At 36.7% G+C, this 25408-nt stretch overlaps 1 protein-coding gene across 1 annotated transcript in view; it reads right to left on the bottom strand.

Annotated features, from left to right (window-relative positions):
• The window catches only part of LOC129576475 (uncharacterized), a 187344-nt gene extending 172981 nt beyond the window's left edge, over positions 1-14363 (bottom strand). Inside the window, exon 1 of the mRNA XM_055461662.1 lies at positions 14329-14363. The gene's annotated coding sequence lies outside the window, so the exon portion shown is untranslated. The remainder of the gene's footprint in view (positions 1-14328) is intronic.
• Positions 14364-25408: the final 11045 nt, after the last annotated feature.

Below are 25408 nucleotides of genomic sequence, written 5' to 3' on the forward strand. Positions count from 1 at the left end.
AATGATGCCCGATCGAGAAAACCGGCGTATGATGTACTGAGAAAAAATGTTGCAGACAAAATTAGAGAAACATAAAAGGAGACCTATAAGACATTCGTCAACGAATATACTGTCTTTTACTTTTTACAGCACTGGAAATAACAAGGGATCTATGTTGTGTTTTTTCTTCTTTCGGACTATGTTTTCATGTCACAAAACAATTTACGGAACAATTATTCCATTTCTTCGGAATTCAAAACGGAATCTCAGAATGAAAACTCTGATTTTTCCTCAGAAACAATTATTATATGTTGAATATTGATGACAAATAATGCATAGGTATCTTGTAACTGTGTCATGTTCCGAAAATTTTAATGAGTGTAATTAATACCTTCGAATATTCATTCAATGGGTGTTTTCGAATGAGGAAGATTGAAATCATCATCGCTCAATAAATTCTAGAAGGAATTCAAATTGATAACATTGATGGTCAATAGCCATATTCACAATGATTTGATAACATTCCAGTTCTATTTTTCCCATACAGCTGAGTTCATTCAGAAAGCCTATAGCAAATGTAGCTACTCTACAATATTTGAACACTTAGATTATAAATTCTATGAATTTCACTATAAGGGAAATCTAGATAGAAGAATAGAAGTTTCTTCACAATGAAAAGCATTTATATAATGAAATGATGGATCATCATGATAAGCTAAATGATTTTAAAAATAAATAATGATGTATCCACATCCACATACAATCGTAGTCATCGACGGTGGACGTGACTAATGGAATTATTTCAATTCACCCAGTTTCATTGCCCGAATTCCATAACTTTTTCCCGGAATAAATAAAACGAAAGAAGTGCATGTAACCGATCTATTGGGAAGAACTTGGAAAGATTTATGGTTCAAATTTAGACCATTTTCTGTGGTGTTCATTATAAAAATTGGCCTTCAAATTGTGAGTATGGCTTTCTCAATATCTTCAAATTGATTTCTAAAGGAAAAATTTATCATGTTCTAGAACATATAGACTACAAAGGAATCACTTACAATGATTTACATTATGGTAACGTTTATGTTGGCTACGAAAACAATTCAAGAATTTATCTGTTTCGTAATTGGATAACAAAGTGTTTGATCACAGGCCAAATGTTCAAAGTTTCGTAATTTTCCATATTAATGTATAGATTATAACTGCGCTGTTTAGGACACAATAGAAACAGGATATTATTTTGAATATCTTGCAGACATGTTGAATCGATTGATGTGGAAAAGCGTCATTGATGACTTCGACTATTTGGAAGCAATTCATTTGTTTATGGATTTCTATCTTTGATTTTTTTAAATATTTTTTTTTTTTAAGGATTTTTGCGCTATTCATGTTAAAACCACCTACGGTTTGGGTTAAAATCCATTTTCCACTTTTGATAGGCGCATATTCTGTAATGCTGAGCAGTAAATTACGGAACGTATTCAACCGAGCATTTCAATAATAACGGAAATTTCTGATGAAAGACATGTATTATATCGCGCGTACCTATTTGCATCTCACTCATTTAAAATAATTGATATTTTAATATTTTCCCCATTGAACCAAGGGCAAATTGTGTGTGTGTGTGTGTGTTTGTTGTTATTTGAATAAATATTTTGATTCCAATCCACAGTGTGGAGATGTATGGTGGAATTTTAACAGTTGCGAATACATATCGTTCGAGGGAATGGTATCAAATTCAATTGCATCGAAACGTACACACATAGTTGCATAAACAAAGTTTGCCGATCGATGCTGAAATCGGGTGAATCATTGAAGCTTTGCAGAATGCATTGGCTTCAGGTGTCATGTAATACAGTATCTACATGATTTGGGTACACACAAATAGTCGAAGAGGAACAGAGGGGAATTTGGTTAATAAATCAAAATGTTTGTTATTGAAGGAAACAATTGAACAGCTGAACAAGCGTGTAGACCATAAATTCAATGAAGCACACAAACAACGAATTGATAGAAAAAGTTATGGAAAAGTTGTTGGCTCTCACTCTTTCTACTTCTATTTCTATCCATCACATATTTTCTTCGTGTCTCGTTTCATTTGATTCAATTATTGGTTTTATAATAAATATCAACGCATAAATCCCGTTGATTTCATCTAAATGAAAGTTGAATCAAATCAAATTCAGAGATGACTTTAGCGCACCCGAGTATTTTTGTTGTTTTTTCGTTCTACTTTAGCTTTTTGACCAGGATTTTTTTTAAATAATATTTTTTCTAACATAACGAAGAAGAGCTTACATTTTCTGCCCCCGGTATTCGCATTGTGTGGTCAAATGCACCTAGTAATTACGCGCATTGGCTCAATTTCGCAATATTACGTAATTTCTAATTTGGGGATTTTTTCTTCATATTTTACTAATATAAATGTGGTTTTTCAAAAACTGTTCTTTCTTATGTTACACAAAATATTGATACAAAGTTTTTTTTTGATCAAAATGGTAAAGTATAACGAAGAAAAAACAAAAAAAAACAACACAAATACTCGGGTGCGCTAAATTCATCTCTGATCAAATTGATGGGATTATTTTATAATAAATATCGACGAATAAATCCCATCAATTTGATTTGATTCAACTTTCATTTAGATGAAATTAACGGGATTTATGCGTTGATATTTATTATAAAATCAATATTTTAATCGAAAATCGACACAGAGAAAATGTACGCCCATTCAAAAATCAAATAAAAAGAATTACATTGGTAATCCCGAACTTTTCCGTATCGTTGGCCTGCGTTGTCCGTAGGTACTTTTGGTTATTTTTTGTGAATTTTCTTGAAATAAAGGCAGTGAAAATATAATAATAAAAATAAAGTGAAAAATCGGTCACTTTAACTAAAACTTCGACAATTCTGTATGAGAGGTACCCGTAAACCGAACCTCATTGGCTTTAAACTTTCTGAGGTTTCATTTTTTGGAGAAAAAATAACATTCTGAAAGTTTCATGTTGATCGCATTTGCAGAAGTTTGATTTTTTCCAAGAAAATTTCGACAACAATTGAGGACAAAAAATCAATCTTCTGCAAATGCGATCAATATGAAATTTTCAGAATCTTATTTTGTCTTCAAAAAATGAATCCTCAGAAAGTTTGAAGCCAATCAGAATCGATTAACGGGTACCTCCCATACAAAATTGTCCAAAAATCGGTAATTTTAGTCAAAATTTCAAAAATTTTGTATAGGAGGTACCCGTAAATCGATTCCGATTGATTTCAAACTTTCAGAATCTAATTTTTTTTCCCAAGAAATGAAATCATAGAAAGTTTGAAGCCAATCGGAGTCGATTTACAGGTACCTCCCATACAAAAGTGTCAATTTTTTGAGGTTTTTCTTGGGGTAAGTACCCCAGGGTCAAATCGAAAATGGCTCATCTTCGAACTTAAACTAAGTTTTTCGGATACAAAACTTTTGGCATTTCCAGATTTGGATTTATAGTTTGGACTAATAAATAGTGACTAATAAGATACTTACTACTTATTACTAGTAACTTCTAATAAGTAGTAATAAGATGCAATCTTATTACTCTAGTAATATATCTAGTGAGTATAGTTATTAGAATGTTATTGGTCGAACGAGTAATAAGATGCATGGTATCTTATTAGTATAGTTATTAGATGAAATATATTTGAGTAATGAGATGGTGATGTTATTAGTCTGGAACCAAATGTTTCCCATTGATAACAAACTGATAAGGAGTGCGAATTTCGATGTGGCGATAACATCAATGGATTGAGCACACAAAATACCGTATGAGAAACTGAAGTGCTGGAATCAGGTCAAATCCTGAGAGTCCATGGATCAGCTGAAATTCCACCGGATTTGTATTTTAGGCCATCAAACCAGCTGGGTGTTTACACTCCCTTTGGGAGTGACATCACGGTCCGTTTTGCCGATTTATCCAGCCGTTTTCGTGATATTTCAATGTGTACATTTGGCCATAGAAGCCAATGCAAAAGCAGCGGCGCTCCGAGAATTTCATACACACTTCCCATGTAGACGGTCGCAATACAGCCGAAAATCGAAAAAAAAAGTTTAATTTTTTTTTTCGATTCTCATACAGTATTTTGTGTGGTCAATCCATTGATGTTATCGCCACATCGAAATTCGCACTCCTTATCAGTTTGTTATCAATGGGAAACATTTGGTTCCAGACTAATAACATCACCATCTCATTACTCAAATATATTTCATCTAATAACTATACTAATAAGATACCATGCATCTTATTACTCGTTCGACCAATAACATTCTAATAACTATACTCACTAGATATATTACTAGTGCAAAAAGTAATGAGTAATAATATAGGTTCATCTTATTAGACTAATAAGTAATAAGACCACTAATAAGATACCGAAAATGCCAAAGTATATTTGGATTATCTCAATTATTTTTTGAGTTATCGTGTTAACAAACACCAACGACGACGACGACGACGACGACGACGACAACGACGGCACACGAACGGAAAAGTGTTTCAAAAAGTGGTTTTCTACGCGTTTCATGAGTTTTTATGATGATCTAAGCTAATTTTGCGAAAAAAGTTTTCGGGACCAATTCCTATACTTTCCCTTGACACGTTGTGTACGGAAAAGTAAAAAAATATAATTTCATTTCATGGAAACATCCGCATGAATGCTTTCAAGAGCGCGTGTACGTGTCACAATTTTAATTAAAATATTCGGCGGTGTTGTAATGATTTTCGTTTGAAGTTATCGTATTTTGGTTTTTGATATGGTCAATTTCTGCGAATTTGATTTTTTTTCTATACGGTCTTTGATTTACATGTGGGGTTGGCTTTATATAACACATATTTGATGGCTTTACTACAGCTATCGCTTCTATTCATATCATGCAATAAAATAAAATGGGTTATTTTGCTTCTATCCATATTGTGTGACACGTAAAACGGTGCCATGTACATATTGTTTCATATTCCCTAGGGGAATCACTCACTTTCCAAATGGTGTGAATCTAACGAATCTTATGAATCTTTTGTTTTCTGAAATCCAATATGGCGACTGACAGTTCTGTCGCCATTTTGAATTTGGATTCACGATATTCATCAGATTCATCATATTCATGACGATTCGTTCACAGTAATGTGTTGAATCTGAGTGAATCTTTTGAATCTGTGCGTAAACATAAGAATATTGTTTGAATTTGGAAAAAGACTTCAATCATACAAACTGCATTGAATGATAAATTCCCCTAGCATATTCCCCGATAAACAAAAACAAAACATTAAGCCAGCGAGCGAACAAACACATTTTATTTATTATTGTAATGAAGTTAAAATCAATCAATGCCCCCAATGCTGCAAACAAAAAAATTACGATAAATCTGTACGAACATAATACATAAGTTTATCTTTGGCGCGCGTAAACAAATTGCATGAAAAATTGAGTAAACATTGATGGAAAGAAAGCAGTGAACACAGAGCATTTATTTACTACGTATCAGCGGCCCCGTTCCCGACAACCCATCTTCCATTTAATTGCCATCACATTCTTTTTTTCCATTGATCATCAAAGTTTCATGTAGTTTTTCTTTATAAATCTCGATGGCTGTGTTTAAATGTAAAACTTTCCATTTATTTTGGTTTTCTGCTTCTTGTCGGTTCGTTCATCGTCGTATCGGATAAAAGTTATTTCTTCTCAATCGAACGATAGCGTATTCAGTGAATTATGATCCAGACTATCGGAACAATTTCGATTTCGTACCGAAAGAGAAAGTCACATTTCAAAGAAATGGTTCCCAGGATGCGGTAAAGTATATAGCGACAGACTCTCTTTTTTCGCTTCTTTTGTTCTTCTCCCTTCTTTTCATATATTTAGGCTCTTTCACAGTCGACCAGCCATTGATTTGGGATAAAGCTCAAGCGGTTCGTTGGCATTTAATCGTATTATAAATACACAAACGCTGTGTTTAACGCTGTGCTCAACACGCATTGTCCAAGCGATATTTTGGAATGCCATGTAAAAAAGCCTATATTTTGCATTTTCAGCTGGTTCAGCTCGTTTCATTTAGTTCCTTTTTACTTGAAATAGTAAATTTTCGGTCATTCATTGGTTGTTTGCCATTGATGTGGTAAACTTAATCAAGAAAATAACCGGAATTATATTGAAAATAGTTAGCCAATGTCACGTTGAAAGGCAAAAATAAAACAGGAATAATTTTTCGGTGAGTTTGATCGAATAATATTGGCATTGTGTGGCCGTGGGAGTGTTTACACGACAGTTAAAAAAGTGAACGAACAGAGGAATGGGTTATATCACAGAATGAGAGCAAACAAGAGAGAAAAAACGAACAACAAACAACATTTATGATTAAATATTTTCGTTTGGAAAACAACACACTCGCATACAAAGCGAAACTTTGATTTCTAATATAAATATTACATAAATGTCCGTACTCGTTTGCCATGCTTTTGAAATGTGAAACATTACAACTATTCGGAGATTCAAATCGGATTTTCGCTTCAACTTCGGCTGCATATACGTATATTTATAAATATTTGATGTTAAACAGAAATAATTCCATTTAGGTGTAGAAACAGAAAGTTTTTTATTTTCTGGATCAACAAAAGTGAGAAATGTTCCCATGGCGAGCGACAGAAGAAGAGATTGTGCCAGAGAATCTATTGCCATCTACTTTCGTTCTCATCGGAATGGATTAGTTGGTTGGGATTTTAGATATATATTTTGCGATATACATATGATAAAGCATTCACATTGAATTATTCAATTCGGGGCCCGAGAATAAAATTCGGGTTTCAATGTGAATAATTGATAGTTTGCGACAAAAAAAACTGTATGCATTGCATTCATTTTGCACGTCCAATTCAAAACAAGGACACATAAGTCTTTTAGTTTTTTGTGAATGGATGCCAGATTCAGACTCATTTTATGCCACCCACACACACACACACACACACACAGAGAGAGAGAGAGAGAGAGAGAGAGAGAGAGAGAGAGAGAGATACACCAATACATTTCAAAAGGCTTAGTCATGTTTGGGAGCTTCACATTTGTTCTCTGTTCAACCATTCATTTGTAATGAAACGCCTACCTATTATCGAAATCAAAGCAGTGGCCAGCATTATCACCAATTGCTCTTTCTCTCTCTTTCTCTCTCTCTCTCTCTCTCTGTCTCTCTCTCTCTCTCTCTTTCACTCTCAATTTCTCTCTGCATGTGCGTGTGTGTCTGTCTCATATCGCAAATTTTTCACTTTTGTATTTGAACTAGCTCAAAATTCCGAATGCGAAATCGCTTAACATATAAACTGATTCAAACAATGAGAATGCCGGAATCAGACGTATGGAGATAAAAGAGGCCGGGCTGCCAATTGAAATCTCTTTACATAAAAATGTCAAATTATGCAATAAACTATGGGGCTTAGTGGATGCGTGCGTGCGTGTGTGTGTGTGTTTGTCACACACAGTGTGTGACTAACATAAAACGAAACACGTTTCGATTAACGATTTTTATCGTTTGCTAACACTTCATTCAATCACATTTATTCATTATATTTATTTGCTTTTTGCTGCATGGCTTTGTAAATTTTTCATATGTGTCACACGGTATATGTGTGTGTATGTGTTTTTCTTTTTCGTTGCTAGAACGGTTTTTTCTTCTCCTCTCTTTTATTACAAACATTTAAAGCGATTGGGTAAAGACAAGACGCTATCACCATCACATTGGTGTCACTTGGTGTTGTGCTGCATAAGCTCGCAACACATACATTTATAAGTAAATTTGATTATTCAGCTCACACAAAATCTAATACACTGGAAATTAACTCAAACCCCGTGCACATTGTGCGTTAACTCTCTGTCTTCGTTCACTCGTTCAATCTCTTGCGCTCTCTCTCTCTCTCTCTCTCTCTCTCTCTCTCTCTCGGAATTGATGTTTGTGTGTCGCTTTTCTGCACGACGTTATCGATAACAGTTTTATTGGGCATTGTGTTTGTTGCCATTTGTTGGCCCAGTCATGAGATGCGATGTATTTTGCGCGCGCTGCGATTCCGATCGCAAAATGGAACGCATTGTGAACACACCGGGGATAAAATGTATTGAATCTTCATATTTATGTTATTGGTGTTAATATGCGAGACATAACGACACATAAATAAAAAAAGAAAACAATATATACCGTTTTTCTTGGAAGAGAAGAGAGAGAATGAAAGAACGCGAATGGGAGCAGAACAACGGAAATCCTGAACTCAAATGCCAAAATCGAAGTGAAACGCGCGCTCCAAACAGCTATTAAGTCTTTGAATGGCAAAGCCATAAAATGGCTATGCGTTTCGGCAATGTTGCCTAATACCGTACGCCTCATTTGGGTTGTCGGGTTAAAAAAAAATATTGGCTCTCTTTGATGACAGGCCGTAAGCCAAATGTGTTCGCCTGTCGCGCATTCGCGTGCGCACACACACACACCCGTTCTTCTCTCCTTTTTTTCCCTCTATACAGCCATATTTACAGCTTTGCAAACAATATTTTATCATTATCATATTTGATTTATAGCCAATTATTGATAACCGACCGATAAAACCCATTATTTACGCAGCACTGAAATCGGAGTACTTCAAACGCATTTATCTAATGGATTTCGATAATATCATCCACGAAAAACACACGCGCACGAATATATATTACGCACACATGAATTCAGAGGAAGAGGAGAAAAAAAAACCCGGATCACTCCGAATATTCTATGCTCAGCTCACCACCACCACCCCACTCACCGAAAGGGAATCGAACACAAACGAACGAACGAACAATCGGAGCTTGTAGCATAAAACCCGATTTGCACTTAAGCTCGTCACTCAATTTGAGACGACTACGGATCAACAGAGATACATATGGTCACCGGAACAAACCGAAATGAAACGATTTTTTTTTCTTCTCTCGTTCTTGCCAAAAGAAAAAAGTCACATTTTTACACTTCATCCAAATTATCCGAAGTTGAAAATTACCTAAATCACTTTGAGCTGACATAAAACTAAGCATCCGCCATAAATCTTCTAGTGAAGCCAGAAAAGAACATTTATTGATTTTTCCATTGTTCGTGTGCTGAAATGCCAAGAGTGTAACAATCGACTATGACATTTTCATTGGTCGCCAATGAAAGGCGCACACCGAACAATTCAAATGCACTTCATTCGCCCCGTAAACAGTCAACCACTCAATCGAAAACATACGGATTTCTTCTGAAATGGGATTGAAACCTACCGCTATCTGTTCACATTCAGATCAATGTAAATATGCGGTCGAGAGAGAGAGAGAGAGAGAGAGAGAGAAATGTCAGCTATTCCCAATATTGCTATTAATAGGAATGTCGTCTTTAGTCGAACATTCGATCCGATTATTGCTTTGCTGTCGTCGAATTGTCATTACAATCAAACAAAGCAGTGTTTAATTAGTGGTACTTGGTTTCGATGTTGCCTTGATTGCCTTGTCTGATAATCAGCTGCGGAGTATGCGAGCGAGTGAGTGAACGTGAGGTGAAGAGTGCGAGCTAGCTTGGCAATTGTCAGTTTCGTTGCTTTCTTGCTCTCTAGCGCCTCTTTGTCTATCGTACATACTTCTTGGCATATGAAAAGTCTATCTAATTAAATTTAATTACTTTCAATTGTGCTCGTTAAACGAATGCTTTGAATACATGTGTGTGTTTGTGTATTCAATGACGATGGAGGTCGATTTTCAGTTACCTAAAACCATTCCACCGCTATATACATATATCTAGAGGAAACAAGTCAATGGCGCAGTGAAATGCGTAACGTTCCAAGTAAGCGTCATGTGGCTTTAAATGCTCCATTACATTCGTCGAAAGATTCGGTGCGGGAGAGTGCGGGAGACAGAGAGATAAAGAGGTTGAAAAAGAAACCAGAAACCGATACACTTTAAATCCGAAGCCAGTGCGCAAATTTTGATTCATTCGCCTGGTGGATATCAATTGTAATTTGGAAACTTTGGTTTTTCTCCATCAAATTCATGTATCGATTTTCATTGGAAATCGTTCTTCTTTTTCTGCAAAATTACGGTCCCCATGCACATTGCTCCAATTAATTTATATGTGAACGAATTCGCGAACGTTTGTTGGTGAAAAATGTCAGCGAGCGTGTGAGTAAACACCATCGACAACATGAAATATGCTAAGTGATATTCCATGCCATTTCACTTCGCAAAATCCTATTTTTTTTTCCTGGTTGTTACTACTACTGTTACTTCAGATGCAAAATCGAACGACGCACCGACATCAACTTCATTCCCATTAAAATATATTTTATTTTTTCCGTCAAACTACCCTCTCGACAGTTGGGTAAGAAAGACGGAGTCAAGATTTTTCTTCGTTCAGCTTTTTCGATTGTTGTTGTTTTACTTAGGCTTTGTTTTTCAATCGGAAGACGCAAAATGATATGGCAGTTGAGCTTTTTGTATTATTTTTGCCGTAAATAATTTTTGTTTCTTATGCGCGTGGCGGGAGTTTCATTTCAATCAATGCTTATCAACTGTGGAAGGAATCGCAAGGCTCGTGAAATTTTCAATTTTCTTAATATACTATTCATATACGCTATGAATTTGGTTTTTTGTTGCTGTTGTTGTTGCTGCTGCTGTTGAGATAAGCAGCAATCGTAGCATGTAACTCTCAGCTTTCGATATGTTGAAACGTATAAATATGAAAGAGAGAGTGAGTCAAATGCCAAACATGCCGACTCAACACAAACTCACACACGCACTCCAAAACAATTGCTTCGTTCACTTTCAGATCGTTTTGGATGTTCTTTGAGTGGAAAACGGAAAAGAATCGTCGAAAAATGGTGAAATCGTTGAATATTAAATGAATTTTGAAATTAAACAACAACAAGAGAAAGAAAAATCGAAAATGAGAATCACAATCAGCCGTAGAAGTATTGAAAAGGTCGTTCGTTGAATTTTTTTTTACGAGCATGTCTACAAAATGCGAAACTTTTTCCGTTTCGTTTACATTTCTTATCGTTTTTGTGGTAGAGATTATACACACAAATATAAAAATTTCGGAATTTTCGTTAAAATCTTTGGGCTTTAATTTCCTTTGTTTTTTTTTCTTCCTTTACTTTACACGCGCTCTCTCTCTTTCTCCTGCTTTGACTCCCTTGCTCTGTATTTTGAAAAGCTTCTGGTTGCGTAGCGCGCGCCTATTCACTTCTTTTTTTTCCATCACGGGTATACGTATGCATATGGAAATGCTGGTGCTGTTGTCTTTCGGCTTTGTTTTTTTTTTTGCGATATCTTCGCCTATAAATTGATCCCTTTTTTATTGATAGAATAGAAGAAGAAGACGAAAAAGAAAACTCATAATTTGAAAGACAAGCACGGCACACAAATCAAGTTCGAAACTGTTCAAGCCGTTGCAAAAGTGATTTTCAATAATAATTTTCTCCTTTTCTTCGCATACTTTGCATCGCGCGTTCTCTTCTCTCTCTCTCCCTCTCTCCCCCCCTCTCTCTCTCTCTCTCTCTCTCTCTTCGTTATCGTTGTCACCATCATCGTTGTCGCAGCAAATGGGATCGATGGAAAAATTAATTTCTGTAAATGTGAAACAGTGTCAATCTTTGCGTCAATTTTTCTTTGTTTGGAAATATGGATATCGAGTGTGCCATTGCACGGCATTCCATTCAAGTGCTTGTATGTATGCATGAGGGAGAGTCACAACGCGAATCGATTGACATATTAAATCTTATATCTGCTTCGACGAGCATCACATTTTGAAATGACATATTATACCGTACGTGAACCATACCACCATCACTGCTGCCACCACCATCATCAGTAGCACCATCTCCCCCTTCCCCATTCAACGAACAAAAACAATTGAATCATCCACGCTACATAACAATTTTGCCAGAGACAATAGTTTTCGTTCTTGGAATGCACGTTCGAACGAGACGGTAACGATAACGGACATCCGTGATTCTGGCACAAACAATTACCACCATAAAAGGTTAAGTTAATTAAATTAAGAAACAAAGCAACAAAAAAAAAATGCTTGCAAATCACTGATACAATCAAATAACGCACATCCAGAGATCAAAAGCTTTTGTATGGATACAGCGAATGTGGAATGAATTTTAGTTAATACAAACCATGAAAAGGTCAGTATTTTTTGTTCGTTCTTCGCTTAAATTTCGGTGGAAGAAGCTGTATTTTATTTGGAACCGGAAAAATGTGTTGCATTTCAACGTAATAGAGCTCTTTTCATTCACAATTTCGACTGCCATAGGTACAAGCAACCAATATTTTACCTGGCAACCGTTCTTTCTTTTCTCTGTGCTTCCATGAAATACGAACGCATAGCGCCGAACAAAAGAGCGAGAAGCGATAGAAAAAATGGAAAAGAATAAGTTGAAGAACACAAAAAATACACACCAAAAAACGAGATGATTGTGCATTATCTTCAAAAGTAATATCAAATTTTCCGCATTTTATTTGGTTCAATTCCGTTCAAGCTGGGATTCTGAAGAACAGTGAAAGTGAGCTATGGTAATGACGTTTTTCTGAAATCAAGCTACTAAATTTACCATGGCAATGCGTGAATTCATGCTTCTATTTCCCGTTTAGTCACATTTTAAGCGGTGGCTGTACGTTCATCGGCGTTTTTATTTTTTCTTTTTGGTTTTTGGGAAATTCTCCCGCCTGCTCTCTCAGTTCAGGTTGACAACAAAGAAGTTTGGGCTGCTGAAGACAGCATATGGTGGAAGAAAGTCGAGAGAGAGAGAGAGAGAGAGAGAGAGAGAAAGAGAGAAAAAAAATTGTTTGCTAATATTAGGAAATTTAGTTGAAATGAACGAAAAACAAACGAGACACACGTCATATTTCACATGCCTGCACACACACACACACGAACGCACACTGTAACTACATAAGCAGAAGTTTGAGAGAAGAAGAAGAATCGGCAACGGTGGTTAATTTTTGTTTTATTGTAACCCGAAGTAAATAAGGCACACCGACTAAAGAATAAAGTTTTTGTCAGATCATTTCACACACATGTTTTGGCATGGGAGCGAATGGGTAAGGGGGAAAGTTTGTTGTTGTCATCATCATCATCATTTAGAAGGAAATGTACGCACTGAAACGGAATGGAAACTTTTGAAATCATATTTAGCCCACAAAATAAAAATGAAGCAGCTAATTTAACATAAACGGCAATATAACAAAAATAATCTCACCCACGCCAACGGCATTTGGGATGAGAAGTGGATAAGTGATAATATAGACACTGGAAATAACTTCAATAGAAACCCACAGTTATGAGTTAGATTCGGTTTGGTTATGTACGGCAGTGTATGTGTTTCTTCTTCAATTTGGCTGCTTTCGCTTAGCTCAAAATAAATAAATTGTGCGACAAAAAAATGTGTTGGAAAAACCACAATGCGACGAAAAATGAATTTCAATGAGATTCGTTCTTTTTTCCATTCTCTTTCCACTTTTTTCCCTTTTCTTACGGTTAAATTCGATTTTCATTTTACATTTGCTGTCCATTACAATTTCCAATTTCGGCGGAATGAGAGATGTGATGCTGGAATTAATAGCGATAAATCGATTGTAAAAGTGAAAATTGAGTCATCGTCGTAGTCGTCTGCTACAAACTGCTTCTCAAATGCCCATTCAATGTTAATACATTCTGACTTAAGCCAATTGTATACACTTCCAAATCACATTCCAACGGTTCAAGTGAGCTTTTTCCTTTTTTTGTTCTCTCTGTCCGATTTTCACCAGTTGAGTCCGAGATAGAAAACAAGCGACAAACAAAAAACATAACTCCCAATTTAATTTCACGTACACGCTGAGCGCTTTTTTGATGTTCCACAAATCTGTCTCTTTCTATATTGAAAACCCAAAAGAAACAACAATAAATCTTATTCTTCTTGTTCAGAAGAATACTTTTTTTTCTTTTTCTCTTCATTTATAGTCACAGAAAAAAAACTGCCTAGCAAATACGTCCATTAACGTTTGTATTTTAATTAAAAAAATAATTGCATTGGAAGAAAAATTAATTTTTCACATTTTTTTACTCTTCCTCTCTTGTTCTCTCTTTCTGTCTCCTGCCTGATGTTATTTGTTTAAACTAACAAAAAAATGTTCAAGTGTGCACACTGGACACAGCAAAGGGCAAAAATGAATGTTTCTGATCATTTGACTGCTGCGAAAAGAAATGGAACACAGCTCGACAAAAAATAACATCAGAAAATCAACATTCAATTGGGGACGACGAGATAAAAAAAATGATTGTGATTGAATACTAACGTTAAAATGTGCTCTCGTTGATCCTGTTTCCTGACATCCAGAAATTGTGTTAAGAAATTTCTTTCGTTTCTCCGTTTATTTCTTAGGAATTTCTTTTTTGTCACACCGTATTCTGGATAAATTTAAATATCACATTCAATTCAAGTCATACTAAAAGTTCATTTTGTCTTGTATTTTATTTTATTTTTTGTCGCTCCAATTTTTTTTTTTCATAAAATGTCATTTCATTTAAATAATTTGTTTTTTTTTTTCTTTCGTTCTCTTCTTGTTCCATTTGCGTATTCCAAATTTAACACAAACTTTTCACCACGTCCATTTCATTTTGTACAATTTTTTCTTGTTCCCGACGTTTTCATTCAGATCATTCTACAAAGAATAAAATCACGAACAATATTTCGTTTATTCGCACATTTCACATATTTTTTTTGTTCTTTTGCTCTCACTCGCTTGACTCGTTGTTTCGGCTACATTTTTGTTCGCCTCATTTTCTTGATTAAAACCATACGGAGTCGCTTTTTTTCCTTCCTTCACTTGATCAATCTTAATATAATTTATTTTTTTGATTTGCAAAGTACAGTGAACATAATGAAAAGTTCATTAACAATATGAATGTATAATAGTTTTAATTGTTAGTGTTTTTTTGTGTGTGTTTAAAGTTCTATTTCATTTAAATTAAGCACTGTGAAAATGTAAACGGAATTAATTTTCGTATGTTCCCGGTTGAAATGTAAGAACGAAAAAAAAACAACGAGCAAAAATTCTGTGAATTGGTGTGAGAAATAGTCGTTTCACTGCTACAGCACGATGATCATCCGAACAAGTGAATAGACCGCAATAAAAACGGGACTGTGCGATCGAATGGACTAACGATGTGAAAAATATGTAGACTACAATTTAATTTTGGCGTCTTTTGCTGTAATTTTATTCGCAAATGAGCGAGAGCGAATGCTCTCAATAACGACGAGCAACAAACGAAAAAAAAAATGAAACAACAACACACACCTTTGGTCGGTCGTCGTATAATGCACAACAATTTTGTGTAGTGCGTGGTTCGTTTGTCGTTAAACGCAATGCATACATTCACGGTTAGTCACGAACTGATCTGACTATGCGGGGATTGATGCTGCTGTTGTTCGCTTGCTACAACTCGCGCGTTCATCGATGTCGAGACCAAAATATTATTGAGCGAATTACTGTGTGTCCCTTTTGGCTTTTATCAACTAGCTCCTTTTATTCAAAATATACACACTGAGTGAGAAATTGGAGAAAACACGTCCGACGGCCCTGTGGCCTGATGCTTAACTGAGTACACAGCGGCTGTTGTAACCGAATTATATGTCGAATGAATGAGGACTGAGGAGCGTGTGTAATCTCGGATTTTAAGTCCGTCAACCTGTTATACCGCCGTGTATACGGTCTAACTTGGCGTACAACATAACATTAGCAGCAGCAGCAGTAGCAACAGTGAATTGGTTACATGCGGAACGCATGTAAACCTCTGAGAAGCAGGCAACAGCAGCAAGCACAAGAGATGTTTGCAACGAACCAAACCGAACACATGTTATGCTGTGGACGTGGATATGTGCATAAAGAATTAAACCAGCACTGAATCACTGAGTGAATCGAACGGTGTGTGATGATTTTTGTATATTGATTGCAATCATGATTGTGCTGGCGTTGGAGACGCGACCGAGCTTTTTATCATTGTGTCACCGACGATAACGACGGCGACAACAACAAAAACCTTTACAAAGCCGTACCGAAACATTACAGCGGCTGCGTCACCATTGCTGTGCGTTCAAACGTCGGGTGCACAGCATTTGAAAAGCGCGCACAGAAAACGTTCATTTTGTGTTTCGGTTCATCGTTCATTCGCTGTGGCTGCTCCTGTCGCTGTTTCAGCTGGAAAATGTGACTTACTTCTCGCAACACCAGACAATATTGCATGACGCTAGTGAACGGTAACGAATAACTCTCGTTGGATTCCATAGTCAATTCTCCTCTTCGAACGATCCATGGCTCGGTTGGTTTTGGCTGAACTATAGCACAAGCACATTGTAACGCGCTGTAGATTTATGTGATGTGTATCGTCTAGTCGTTTGTTACACGTATAAAAGGCATATTACAATATGCTTGAATACTTACTGTTTCTTGTTTATCTTGTAATTATCACTTGGTTCTTGTTTTCTTAAAGTCTTACAGCCGCTTGCAAAGTAATTTTCAAATGCTTCTGTGAATCTCGTTCTCTTCTTTCCACTCTCTCTCCCTTTCCTTCTCTCTCTCTCACACACACACACACACACACCTAGTCACACTCACTGCTTTTTTTGTGATTTTACGACGAGATTCTTTCATTACAATATTTTACATTTCTTTTGTCGCGCTGATGTGTTCTTAACTTTGAAAGCTTCACTTGGGATGGAATTGCATTTCGAAAACAAACAACAGTGACAACGATCTTCATCGCGCTGTCGTCGTCGCCATCGCACAATTCCAGTCTGCGAACCAGCGATGATGTTAAAATAATTACACTGTGAAAGCATAATGTTGTAAACATATAATTTTGAATCGATGGACAGGACCTTGTACTTCATTGCTTCGGTTATTTTTATTATTCGCAGTTCATAAAGTCATCGACAGTTTTGCATCATAGATGGCTTTAAATCAAATACGCGACGGTATTTTCACTTGATTTCACGCTATATCACAATTCATCACATCCATGCACTCAGGGCGCTCTTTGTCTCGGTCGCACTGTTCCATTTCAAGCGCCATCATTGTCATGTCAGGCTTATGAACAAACATTGTCCATCGCATGTGATGCATACACATACACATGCATACATTCCGTCGGCTCTTGATGTGTTTTGCAGAATGAAAGGCAACTAAATACCACATCTCATCCTTAATCGGTCACGAAGACCTTGACACCGATAATCGTATCATAAAATAATGCATCCCAACGAAATCAAAGCGCTTAAATTGGACAAGATATCTAAATAAATAAATGAGCAAAATGAGAGAGAGAGAGAGAGAGAGAGAGAGAGAGAGAAATGTCATTTCGTTCGAAGAAGGTACATTGTTAGCTACCCAGTCGAACCACTCGCTCTTCATTTCTCCATTAAAGAGCTCGTATATTTAAAACCAAACAGAAAAAAAGCACAATTTAATATTATTCTTTTAAGCCGTTTCTTTCGTAGCGACCTTCTCAATCACTTTTTGCCCGTGATATTTATAGCAACATAAGCCATACACTGCTGGTCAAAAGTACGGGTTCAATGTTTTAAATTCCCACAGAGATGTCGAAAAGGAAAATGTGACTTTTCAAGCGTGAAAATCATTTTGTAATGCTTTTTCTCTGGCTAAGCTTTAGCGAAATTACATTGTTTTTATTTCGTTATGATTTGTTTGATTTCGTGAGTTATTAACCGTAGCAATTTTTGCGTATTTTTGTTCTACACTGTACATTCATCCGATAACAAATATTATTTTCGTCGATTCTTTTTTTCAATTTGCCATTGCCCGGGTGACTGTGTATGTGTGTCTTCTGCCAATTTTGTGCAAAGTGGAAAAAAAAACAACAACATGGGTTTGGCCAGTGAAAACTCGTGCGAGAAAGGCATAAAATTTTCGAGGCTATGAAAGTTCGTTCATTTCAGACAATTTCTTAAATAGCTCTTTGTTGGCTTAAATCGTATAAACGGATCGAAATGTATGAAGAAAATTAAATGATTTGTCAATGGTAGCATGGCTTTTTAGTTGAAAAGACGATTATTTTTTTTAAATGTCACACTCGTTCAAAGAAAATTAGACCGGGTGAATTGTTTTGTTGTCGTTTTACACCAGCGACCACCATCATGTCTGTGTCATTCTATTTACGCGCGAGAAATTGAATTTTTCTTTTACTTTCTGCCTTTTTTTGCTCTCTGCCTTTCGCACTCCCTTTCTGATTCTGACATAACGTACAATTCAACGTAAAGCTTCTTTTCGGATTCCAGCGTTTTCCACATTTATTTTATTTTCTTTGTTGTTGTTGTTGTTGTCGCTACAACGAACAGAATCAATTTTATTCAAATGCCATGTACGAAATAGCAAAAAGGGACGACAAATTGAAATTCCATTCTATGTTCCATTGCGAATGAGATAAAGCTTACACACACACACACACACACACAAATCCACATACAAGAATTGCATTATTTTTGTGGCTTGATTTGCCGATTAGACTCGGCTTGACCTAGCCTTCGGTCAGTCATGATGGGTAATCGTATTCGGTCACTTCTCCAAATAGTGTGTATCCCGACCATTTTAATAGATAAATGGATCAATGAAAGAGGACCAGCAACTGCTGTTGGTGGGATGAACGGAAGCGAAAGCGGGTGAAAAAAAATAAACGCAATTAACCAGATGAAGTGATTGTAATAGCTCATGCATGGAACATAAAACAGCATGAATAATTTATGATGACTAGGATGGTCGCGCGAGAGCATGTACGTTTGCCCATGGCCATGCTGCTTTTTTTCTCTATCTCTTTAGCCGTTCATTCAGTTTGTCGAGAAAAAAAAACTTTTTTCTTCCACTTTCGGCTAGCCATGACATTAAATGGTGTCAGTGTCTCTGAAAAATAAATTGGCGACGAATCGATGTTACGAAATGGATAAAACACTTTGCCACAAATGAGACGACGCCGTCTCACATATTGAATATCTAAAATAATTATGCAAAACACGAGACGCCGTTTTCAATCAATTATTCGCACACTTTTATGTCTCTGCTGTTTGCTCCTCTTCTCTCTCTCCCTCTCTCTCTTTTCCTTTGTCGCCCAATAAGGCTGCTTCGTACGTAGCATTTTTCACGATTCTCGGGACAATTTCATGCAACGGCGACGATGACGATGATGTTGACGGCTACCCATCGACACTCATTAAAACCAAATTCAAACATGTAAAAGATTACATATGGCTGCTAATTGGCAAGGGTAGATTTTGATGGATGCTTGAATATACGCTTATGCTCCCGAACGCACACTAAAACACCGTCGAAAATGCACAACATACAATTATATGCAAATAACATTGGCTTCATCTTTATTCAGCCGTATATCATTTTACACAGCACCCAAACTGGCAATTACCCAGACTTTACTGTGGTGCAAATCATCAACGAGCATTTCAACTAATGAGCAATCGAAAAACGCACCAACAAACAAACCAATAAAAAAGACGACACAAATTTCATTCATTTTGCCTATTTTCGTTTGCCATACTTTTTCGTAACGTATTCTTTTTCGTAGAAACCACTTGAAATACGGCTAATCGAACAACGAAAAGCATGTGAAAAAAATGTGGGTGTCCCGTTTTTTCTTGTCCGTAACACTTGTGGTGTGCAACTTTGTTGCGTGTTATTCTCTGGCTTTTCACATACACACACAGCGAGAAGAAGAGATAAAATACTATTTAATGTAAGGCATCCATTTCATTTCTACCTGTCACGTGCCATACATGCATCCCACATGCTCGATCTCAATCACAACTAATACACTTTTACGAAACACCACTACGATTACAAACTATGTACAAACAACAACAGCCAACAACAACGTATTTATCGTTAACCTTTTTACAGTGGCCAAGTTTTTCATTTTACTCATTTCTTCCAACCAGCCCTCACTTTTCCCTTTGCTCATCTTCAGTCAAATGATGAGAAGAAGAAAAAACCGATGTTGTTAGAGTCGTATAACAAAGGCGGGAAAAACTTCGCCACAAAGTAGTATCGAGAAAAGCAAATTGAAAAAAAAAGAATCAGGAAAAACGAACGAAACCTGCTAAGTGAAAATGGAATTTGCAAAAATAACCATTTACAGCTCGCTGAATCATTTAATTACAATCATTCGATGGTCGGCAATTAAGTTCACACGAGAAAATCCACACATTCGCGGTGGGCCGCTTTTGCCATTTTCATTCGTCATTTTGTGTCGCTCGATGACTTGAACTCTTCCGGCCATAGCACTCACTCACGCTCCCAATGCACACAAAACAACTCAACAAACATTGCGGAACCAGAAAAAAGAAGCCGAAAATAGTTTTGCAAACAACAAAATCGAGCTTTCACTTGGTTATTGCCATTTCAAGAGCCAAAGTCTTTTCCTTTTTTTCCCGACAAAAAGATAATTTTCTATACATTTTTTATGGAGGTGGATGTGACGAATCGGTGTATGGCTGATAAAATGGAATTGCTGTTGTAGCAAAGTAAAACAATGTGTGTCTGTTTTGAGTGACCAACGAATGAACTCATTTTCCTCTGTGCTAAGTGGAAATTTAATTCAATTACTTCTGCTGAATAAGAAGCATTTGACAGAATGGGAAAGTGTGATGACGGTGGGGGAAGAAAATGAAACCGCCGCACACTCGATTACACTCGAAAAGTGCTTGATTTGAGGAAAACGGATTTGTGTAACGGTGGCAGTGGTGGCTGGTGGTGGTGGTGGTGGTGGAGGCGTTGGAGGCGGCGGCAACTGTGGCAACTGCGGCTTAAATGAGAACGACATAGAAAAGCATAGAGGGAAGAGAGAAAAGTAAAAAAAATTGGAATTTTCGCCAATTGAATGACAAAAATGAAACATTCGCACACGTTGTTGATTTATTCGTATGTAATTTTCTTCGAATGCAAAACACTTCCTTTGCGAATTTCATTTGCGTAATTCTTGTGTTGAGTTGTTTGGTGCGTGTCCCAGGAGCTTTATCCTTCTCTCGTAGCTATTACGTGCTCGTCATTGTGATGCTTGTGGTATATTTTTGTGTGTATTTTTTCTCTTCTTCTATTTTTCCCTTCTTTGCATCGTCACTCAAAGCATTCCTTTATGGACGATACATACCGAACAATCATCGAGCGACCGTTTATTTGTCTGCTTTTCGGTTTTCTTTTCATGTGCCGCTTATTTGCATGGCTTTTTATTTAATTCATTGTCAGAATTGCGACCGAATACAGTTACATGCGATGAAATTAATGGAAATAAACATGAAAGAGCTGAATGGAAAAAAAAAATGGCAAATAAGCGACGGGAAAATAATAAAAGACACACCAACAAAATGATGAGACACAGAGAGCAGAAGAAAGAGATGAAGAGAGAGAGACAAAACGGAAGACTAAAAATCGCTCGATGGGTGTGCACTTGTATTCGCATTTTGATCCACACAACATATTTTCATTTCCGTTCGTTTTCGATTTCGATTTCGGTGTTGTTTTTCATTTTGCCATTTATTCGGTTTGCTATCTTGTTCTTTTCCGCGCGCTCATCCCGCTGTGTTATCGTGTGATTTTAACAATTTTTCATTTGCCTTCATTGTGCATTCGATGTTGACGACAAAATTTTCTCACTTCTCTCGCACCCACACCGTGTATTTCACTTTCATTCGGCATTCATCATAGACCGAAATTTTGTTTAATGATGACAAATTGGATTCTTCTCAAGAGATTCCTAGAAGAAAGAAGAAGAACAACGCACCAAATATAGATATAGTATGTACGGTGCCAAGATAACGAACATCGAAACACCAGCCTCTCTGATCGTCTGTACAAATAGATAGGAAACGTCAAACAAGAACAATAAAGCGGCACCTGGCGACTGGTTGGAGAAATAGAGAATCATGCATATAGTTTGCTGTAACAAGTATGCGTCTGTGTAATTCAAACGTTGATAGTATGACACGTTGCACTTAGTCCCCAGTTGCCGCTGTATTGTTTACTATTTTCATGATCAGAAAGGCTGCGAAACACAGCAAATGTACAAAAGTAACGGAAAATAGACAAAGAGAGAGAGAGAGAGAGAGAAAAAGCGCGAAAAGTGGTTGCGACGGGCGTTGGAAAGAAAGATAGAGAAGCCGAATATAAACATGAACATATTGCAACGACAGAGATGGAGAAATGTGAAGAAGGTGAAGAATGAACATATATTTAAAACGGCAGCTGACAAACCACATTGCAGCCGTATGAGAAATGTCGACGAAAAAAAAGGGAAATGATGTTGTCAACAACAACAACAACAACAACAACAACGGCAATAGCAGCAGCAGCATCAGCAGCATCAGCAGCAACCGTAATTCAAGTGACTAAAAAAAAGGAAATGCTCATCGCAAATTTCGATCTAAATGTAAATACGTGCGAATAAAATACGAAAATTTGTGTTTTTAAGCACCTGCCGGTTATTATTCGCGTTGAGTCACGTGAACCGATTGTATTTTTGTTGTTCACGCGCACAAAACGCATTAGACATTGTATTTGTGGGTGCTTATATTTCTTCTTCTTCTTCTTTTTCTTCTTCGGAAGCACATGTGAAATGTATACAATCAGAATGGGGCACGGTTGGGATTGATCCTATTCCACAGTTTTGTTGGAACGATCATTTGTTATTTGGTAAATTGCGACTCATTTCAGTTCATGCTATCATGATATTCGTGCGTGTTACTGTGGTTTTTTGTTGCCGTTGTGATTTGTTCGATTTATTTATGGCGATGTGTGTTTGTCAGTCCGATGCTGAAGTTTCGTTGTTGTTCATAAATTACTGTTGAAAGCATTGGCGCGAATATCTCGATGTGTGCATGCATTATTATCACAAACCGGTTGAGTGACAAAGAGCAGCAACCAACTATAGATTGGGGTTGAATTGAAAATGGGGTAGAAGATAAGAAGGAGAAGACGAAGCAGAAGAAGAAGAAGATTGAACGAAAAAAAGGAAGAAAAAAGGGAAAAAATGAATCGACTCGAATCTCATGCCACTATGACAAAAAAAAAGTACATATTGTCAAAGCGGAAAAGATTTAAGTAGCAACTTCAATCGAAAAACATTATTCAGTGCGACGCAACCTCACCGTATGTTCGGTCGCAACTTTACTTTTTCCTTTTGGTTCGCTTCGTATCTCTGTTCCATGTAACTCCTGTCATTCATTGCCGTTTTTTTTTCTTCTTCTCGCTCTTGCTCTTTCCCTCTCAAGTTATCGCTATCTCTGTTGCACTCCCTTTATTCCCATTTGAATACCTTCATTTTGTATGTGTATGTCTTTTTTTGTTTTTGTTTTGTTTTTTTCGGTGAACACCGCTCAGGAACTGGAATGTTACCGATGAATTTATATAAGTACCAATGAAATACGTTGAGTTAAGTAGTTTTCGCAAATTATGAGCTTGAAATCATCCTCAACATAAAAGCACCCCGACAATTCTACATATTTTTTTATTGTTCTGCATAATAAACACATTTCCGCTTGTATTCGACATATCTCTACCTCAATTGCACTACTGATGAGCAAGAGAGAGAGAGAGAGAGAGAGAGAAAGAGAGAGAGAGAGAGAGAGAGAGAGAGAGAGAGCATAATCGACTGTCTCTCGTAGACAAATGATGTATGGTTTGTCTATGCGTCGCTTTATTTCATCCCATCTAACGACCCCATTTCTTCTTCTTTTTATTTATTTAATAAATGACATTTTACGTGGAGAATGCCTGAAGAATGTCTACTAAAATATTCTCCTATGTTGTTGTGCCACATTCCGTAAAAAATAATTCGCCATTTTCATTTGCCGTTTTCAAATGATAAAAAGAAAAATTCTTGTGCTGAAAATTGAAATAAATTCGAAAAAAAAGTTTTCGCCTTTCGACAATCCAAACTCCATCCAACGAAAATTACAACAGCTCGCTGAACGTTCGACGGTGCACTGAATCGTAATTGACATTGCAAACAGTTATTCGGTTGGAGCATGTTGTAAATCATTATCGTGTAAAATTCTTTATCCATACTATGGCGTGCGTGTCAATATTAAGTATTGTAATTTATAATACTTGAGCGTGTCTATACAATGTATTGTCGTGTATCGCCGAAACTGTGCAAGTCAATTTAGTCGACAAACAATTCGACGCAAGCACTTCCTCAAACAAAATCATTGTGCTTGAATGCGTTCGCGTCTTCCATCTGGTAACAACAACAGTTTAGGTCATTTGGAACATTTCACTTGAAACGGATTTTCATCAAAGCGATTAGATTTTCCACGAACATTACTTCGTTGTTTTATATTTTCGGTAATGTGAGCCAAATTTGGCGTGAATTTCCGCGTATTGCCCGAAGTATCTTGTAAACTACTACAGTAACCAAATGCGTTACGTATAGTATACGTTGTATACATACACGAAAAGAAACAATTCAATTTTGAGCTCTCAATTTTCCACTAATTGTCATAAAATTCAGCAAAACAACGTGATCCCCGGCTTGGTTTAACTTTGATAAACAACTGTGCCCGTCCAAAAAATAATATTACTACAAATTGCTAGCAACGAGCAATAAAATGAGATTCACTAAATAATTAAAGTGGAATCTTTCTCATCATCAGATTTTGAAATAATGAACAAGTGCTTGAATTGAAGGGAATGGAGAAGAGGACAGTATGCGCTGAATTTGATCGAGGGGAGCAGCGTACACACGAAATATAGAGGCTAAATATGTTTGAACTTGAATTTCGAACGATTATGAGAATGTTCAATAATTCTACGTTATTTTGTTTACATTTACAACGGGATTGTGTGCCAAGTATTCGGGTAATGATTTTTACGAGGCGAGCCGAAGCAATGAAACGAGAGAGAGAGGGAGGGAGGGAGTGAGATATAAACAAAAGTAAAGCCCCCCGCTTAGTTGAGATCAAGTAACGTTGGCGGCAGTGGAGCTAGTGGTTCGTAAAAGGTGTTGAGTATTGATGCGAGTGTTTGTCCATTCGGTTTGTTATTCGTTATGTTCGGAGTTTTTCAGCGAACTGTATGTAAAACTGTGAATTTTCAAGTCAATTCAAGGCGATAATCTCAGGAGAAGCGAATTTCTACGAAAAAAATAAATAAATCGAAAACGACGAAATATTTCATATTCCGGTATTCGCATTTTATTCAAATCAAATGTCCCGTCAATTTTTCATTTCGTTTAAATACACACACACAATTGTTGACAGTGAATTTTCTCATCTATTCCATTCATTTATTCGGTTTTTCATGCTTCTCTCTCTCTCTCTCTCTCTCTCTCTATCTCCGTCTTTTTGTGGCCAAATGAAAT

The sequence above is a fragment of the Sitodiplosis mosellana genome, unplaced genomic scaffold (genome assembly GCF_009176505.1).
Source record: "Sitodiplosis mosellana isolate CC-2019 unplaced genomic scaffold, AAFC_SMos_1.0 Smas_scaffold_6191, whole genome shotgun sequence".
NCBI classification, from domain to species: Eukaryota; Metazoa; Arthropoda; class Insecta; order Diptera; family Cecidomyiidae; genus Sitodiplosis; species Sitodiplosis mosellana.